The following is a 6,000-nucleotide window of genomic DNA, read 5'->3' on the forward strand; positions in this document are numbered from 1 at the left end:
CAGTTCTGGTCACCTCATTACAGGAAAGATGTGGAAGCTTTAGAGAGGGTGCAGAGGAAATGTACCAGGATGCTGCCTGAACTTGAGGGCAGGTCTTATGAGGAAAGGGTGAGGGAGCTAGGGCTTTTTTCATTGGGGCAAAGAAGGGTGAGAGGTGACTTGATAGAAGTTTACAAGATGATGAGAGGCATAGATAGAGTGGATAGTCTATTAATAGTCAATGACTATTATGAGGGGGCATAATTTTAAGGTGATTGGAGGAAGGTATAGGGGAGATGTCAGAGGTAGGTTCCTCACACAGAGAGTGGTGGGCGTGTGGAATGCGCTGCCAGCAGGGATTGTGGAGTCAGATACTTTAGAGACTTTTAAACAACTCTTGGATAGGCACATGGAGGATAGTAAAATGTAGGGTATGCAGGGTAGATTGATTTTAGTAGGATAATAGGTCGGCACAACATCGTGGGCTGAAGGGCCTGTACTGTGCTGTACTGTTCTATGTTCTATGTTAAAATTAATGAAGATGAAATGGTATGAAACAAATTATTTGCATATAACACAAGTTTAAAGATTTCAAAACACATGGTCCACTACAATACCATTAATCCCATCAGCATCCTTTTACCAGATACCAGAAGGGGAGTTTCCTTCTTTGTCATACATAGGGTTTGACTTAGCTGTGGTTTCAATTCCCAACTTGAGAATCTGATCAGGTCTTCCTTGAATCTTCATACAACCAAGTTTAGACTTTTTCAGCTTTAAATACCTCCTTCGAAGTTACAACCAAACACTTCTGAACTGGAATTTTAAAAATAATCTCCTTACACTGAGGTAACCAGTTTCTTAATAGTTCTAAACCGTCTCCTTTCATCAGGGGCAGCTGTTTTACAAATCCAGCGTCAGCCCAGACTTCTGCAAAGCTGCCAAACTGAACCCAGAAAGCTTTTCTCCAGGCTCTGTATGTTTTCCCTAATCAAAACAGAAAAGGATCAATCTCTGACTTTCTAAACTGAAAGCCTATTGTAGAACTGAGATAGCATGGTGTAGAGCTGGATGAACACAGCAGGTCAAGCAGCATCAGAGGAGCAGGAAAGCTGACGTTTTGGGTCGAGACCCTTCTTCAGAAATGGGGGAGGGGAAGGGGATTCTGAAATAAATTGGGAGAGAGGGAGAGGTGGATAGAAGATGGAAAAGATAGTTGGAGAGGAGACAGACAGGTCAAAGAGGCGGGGTTGGAACCAGTGAAAGTGAATGTACGTGGGGAGTTAGGGAGGGGATAGGTCGGTCCAGGGAGGACGGACAGGTCAAGGAGGCGGGATGAGGTTAGTGGGTAGGAGATGGGGGTGGGGCTTGAAGTGGGAGGAATGGTTAGGGAGGCAGGGACTAGCTGGGCTGGTTTTGGCATGCGGTCGGGGGAGGGGAGATTTTGAAGCTTGTGAAGTCCACATTGATACCCTTGGGCTGCAGGGTTCCCAAGCGAAATATGAGATGCTGTTCTGCAGCTTTCGGGTGGCATCATTGTGGCAATGCAGGAGGCCCAGGATGGACATGTCGTCCAAGGAGTGGGAGGGGGAGTTGAAATGGTTCGCGACTGGGAGGTGTAGTTGTTTGTTGCGAACCGAGCATAGGTGTTCCGCAAAGCAGTCCCCAAGCCTCCGCTTGGTTTCCCCGATGTAGAGGAGGCCACAACAGTTGCAGCAGATACAGTATACCACATTAGCAGATGTGCAGGTGAACATCTGTTTGATGTGGAAGGTCTTCTTAGGGCCTGGGATGGGGGTGAGGGGGGAGGTGTAGGGGCAGGTGTAGCACTTGCTACGGTTGCAGGGAAAAGTGCCGGGGGTGGTGGGGCTGGGGGGGGAGTGTGGAGCGGACAAGGGAGTCACAGAGAGAGTGGTCCCTCCGGAAAGCAGATAAGGGTGGGGAAGGAAAAATGTCTTTGGTAGTGGGGTCAGATTGCAGATGGCAGAAATGTCGGAGGATGATGGTTTGGATGATCTATCTCTATTGTAGAACTGTTTACTTTGCTCATAAAAATTCTCCCAATGAAAAAGAAACTATGTATCAGAAAGTTTCCCTCTCTTTCACTATTTATTAAAAGAAATCACTGTGCCTTACAACTTGCAAGTTAATCATTAAACACCTTCAGACACACAGACCAAACCCACATGCCACTAGCTCAAATACAACCTGTAAAATAAATGATATGAAAATATATTTAAATCGTTGATGTTATCTCTGATTCCCACTGGCCTCTCTCATTGATCCAACATGCACACACGCGCGCGCGCACACACATACACACACACACACACACACACACACACACCCCACTGATTTCCATGGCCCATCTCGTTGACCAATGCCACTACAAGCCCTGCTATTGCAAGTATCTCCAAGTATAGCCTGTGGTCTGTATTATCAGCTTCTAAGCTATGTTATACAAGCAGCCGCTCTTCATCATCCACCTTGATGCAAGAATGATCAGCAACAGGTTGAATTCTCTCCTTCTGATATTAACTCCTTCCTTACCTGTCTCAGACTGTGGACTAAGAAGTTCAGTTAAACTGTGGGGGTGGGTTTAGAGATAAACACTGCTTGCATCTTCAGTGTGTGCTGTTAGCAGTCATTACCTAGTTGCCATGGAGATATTAAGAAGTTATGCTGAATACCAGTTGAGTTATGGCAATGAAGAGATTTTAAAGCAAATGAAGTGCTGGGGTGTCATGCTACCACCTTCATTTTGTCCCTGTTTCCATGGTATCACCTTGGAAACACTGAATGCTCTCTCTATTCTTTCTTCACAATGTACCTGAATCCTAGTCCCAAAGGGAACTGATGACTGTCTTTAAAATATTGTAAATTTAAATTGCAACAAATATTTATGAAGCATATCGATGGTCACTATGTTAGCAATGGTCCATAGATAGTTAATCAGAGGAGCTTTGAATTGGGTCAGGATAGGGGAAGAGAGTTCTAGACAGGGCAACTACCTTATTCTGCTTGAACTGATCAGGAGGATGTGGTTTAATGTCTAGTCTGAAGGGGTATTACTTGCAACCAACACAGTGTTCTATCCAGACAGTACCAGAATGCTGGCCCAGATTAGGTTGCCCAAGGCCTTGATTCCATCAACCTCTTTTAACAGTACAAATTGACCTACGACCGGTGCTATTTTATGCAGAGGGTTAGCATGATTTCATGGTTTGAGTGCATGTTGACTTGATCTGAATACAAACTGGCACAAACTCAAACACACAAAATAGGAGCAAAAATAGACCATTAGGCTTGCTCTCACCATTCAACAAGACCTTGCAAATTCCACACTCCCATCTATACCTGATGATCCTTGATTGTCCCGCTGAACAAAAATCCATTCACTGTCTTAAAAGTATTCAACGATACATGCCTCGACACATCACTTTCTGAGACAGAGTTCCAAGACTACACAGTCCTGTAAGAGACATAAAATCTTATCTGTCCTGACAGGATGACTGAAAAAACTCCACAGAGGCCAGTATCCCATCACCAAGTCATCCTTTATTTACACATGGAGAGTCCTTGACACTGATTCAGCTTCCTTAGAACCAGCGCTCAGAGTAAACAGAACATCTGATACTCCTGTTTGTATCTGTCAGCCAGGGCTCCCTGATTGGACCAGCCCAATCGGGAAACTCATATTCTATGATATCCACCTGGCTGACTTCATTACAATCACTATAATGATTGCAAATTTTAAAATAATCTCCACTAGTTCTGGACTGACCCACAAGAGGAAACATTCTTTCAATGTCCATTTGGGGTCTGACACACTTCTATCCCTCGTGAAGTGCAATGGAACCAAGTCCAGTCTGTCCAACCTATCCTGATTGAAAATTTGCACATTCCAAGTACCAATCTGGCAAATGTCCTCTGAACCACCTCCGATGCATTTATATTCTTCCTTAAAAATAGACCAAAACTCTGTGGAGTATTCGAGAAGTAGTCTCATTAATGCACTGTATAACACAAAGGATAATTGAAATAACTGCACAAAGGCCAGTATCCCATCTCCAAGTCACCCATGATACTGATCTAGCTCCCGCACAGCCAGCTCTCAGAGTGAACAGGATCTCTGAGACTCCTGTGGAAGTCTGTCAGCTAGGGCTCCCCGATTGGCCCAGGTTAACAATGCTGATTAAGAATCTCATAGCCAATGAGATCCAAGTGGCCATGGTTCCAATCACTACAATAACATAACATCGAGCATAACATCCTTACTCTTCTGTTCATTTCCTTTCTTGATTATGTGCTGCACCTGCCTACTAACTTTTTGTGAATCATGTACCAGTGTACCTAAGTTCCTCTGTACTTTGGAATTCCACAGTCTTTCTCTGTTTAGGTAATACTCTGCAGTTTTGTTTTTTCCTTGCCAAAGTGAACAAATTTCACATATTTGCCCAATCACTCAACCTACCTATATTTGCCTGCAACATCCCGATTTTTTTTTTCACAATATACCTTCCTAATTATCTTGGCATCATCTGCAAATTAAAGTACTGTACCTACATGCTTCTTATCGAAGTCATTGATGTAAATTATGAAAGGTTAAGGCCCAAGCATAGACCCTTCTGGGACTCCACTTGATGCTTTTGGATAATCAGATAATGGCCTGTTTTCACCCACTATGTTTTCTGCCAGCCAGCCAATCTTCTATCCATGCTAATATATTAACTCGACACCATGAGCTTTTATTTTCTGCAAGAAACTTTGATGTGGCATCTTATCAAATGCCTTCTAGAAATCTAAATATAGTACACCTACTGGCTTCCCTTTATCCACAACATGTGCTACTCCTTCAGGAAACTCCAATGAACTGATTAAACATAATGTCTGTTCAACAAAACCATGCTCATTCTTCCCAAATACCTTCAGTCTTTCTAAGTGCACATCAGTAATCTTAATGGCAAATTCTAAACATCTTTCCAACAACAAATTTCAAGCTAGCTGACTTACAGTTTTCTGCCTGTCTCACTTCTTGAATAAGGAGGGTATATTTGTGACTTTCCACTCCAATGGAACCCTTCCTGAATCTATGGAAGTTTGGAAAATTAACATCAATGCATCTACCCCCTCACTAGCAAGTTTTGACCATAGAATGAAGTCTATCTGGATCTGGAGATTTGGAAGTCCATAGCTTCATCAGTTTGTTTAGTTCCATTTATCTCATGATTGTAATTTTACTAAGTTTCTTTCTCCCTCCCACTTTCTGATTTATTACTATTACTAGAATGTTTTCTGTGTCCTCTGTAGCGAAGTCACTAGCAAGATATTTGTCCACTTCATCCACCATTTCCTTATTATCCACTGTTTATTAAATCTCACTTTCTAGAGGACCACCGTGCACTTCACTGACTCTTTTGCCTGTTAAATATCTACAGAAGTGATCCTATAGTTTCCTGTCTCTAATTGCTTTCATCCTGATTAATATCTCAGTCATTCTCTCTCATTCTTTATATTCTGATCAATTATCTGACTGGCTGCTCATCTTTATGCAGTTTCCTTTTTGTTTGTTAAGTTTGATACTTTGCTTAACCATTTTAGTTAACCACTGATAGTTGTTCCTCATAGAATTGTAGACACAAAGATTGGTTGGGTTGTTAACAGTGAGGACGAGTGTCTTGGGTTACAAGAAGATATAAATGGGATGGTCAAATGGACAGATAAGTGGAAAATGGAATTTAACCCTAAAAAATGTGAGGTGGTACACTTTGGAAGGAATAATTTGACAAGGAAGTATTCAATGAATGGCATGACACTAGGAAGTTCTATGGAAAAGCGGGACCTTGGAGGGTTTGTCCCTGGATCTCTGAAGTGAGAGGGACATGTTAGTAGAGACGTGAAAAAGATATATGCGACACTTGCCTTTATCAATTGAGACATAGATCTACAGTAGCAGGGATGTCATTTTTGGAGTTGTGTAGAACTTTGATAAGACATCAGATAGAGTATTATGTGCAGTTC

The sequence above is a fragment of the Rhincodon typus genome, chromosome 22 (genome assembly GCF_021869965.1).
Source record: "Rhincodon typus isolate 14 chromosome 22, sRhiTyp1.1, whole genome shotgun sequence".
NCBI classification, from domain to species: domain Eukaryota; kingdom Metazoa; phylum Chordata; class Chondrichthyes; order Orectolobiformes; family Rhincodontidae; genus Rhincodon; species Rhincodon typus.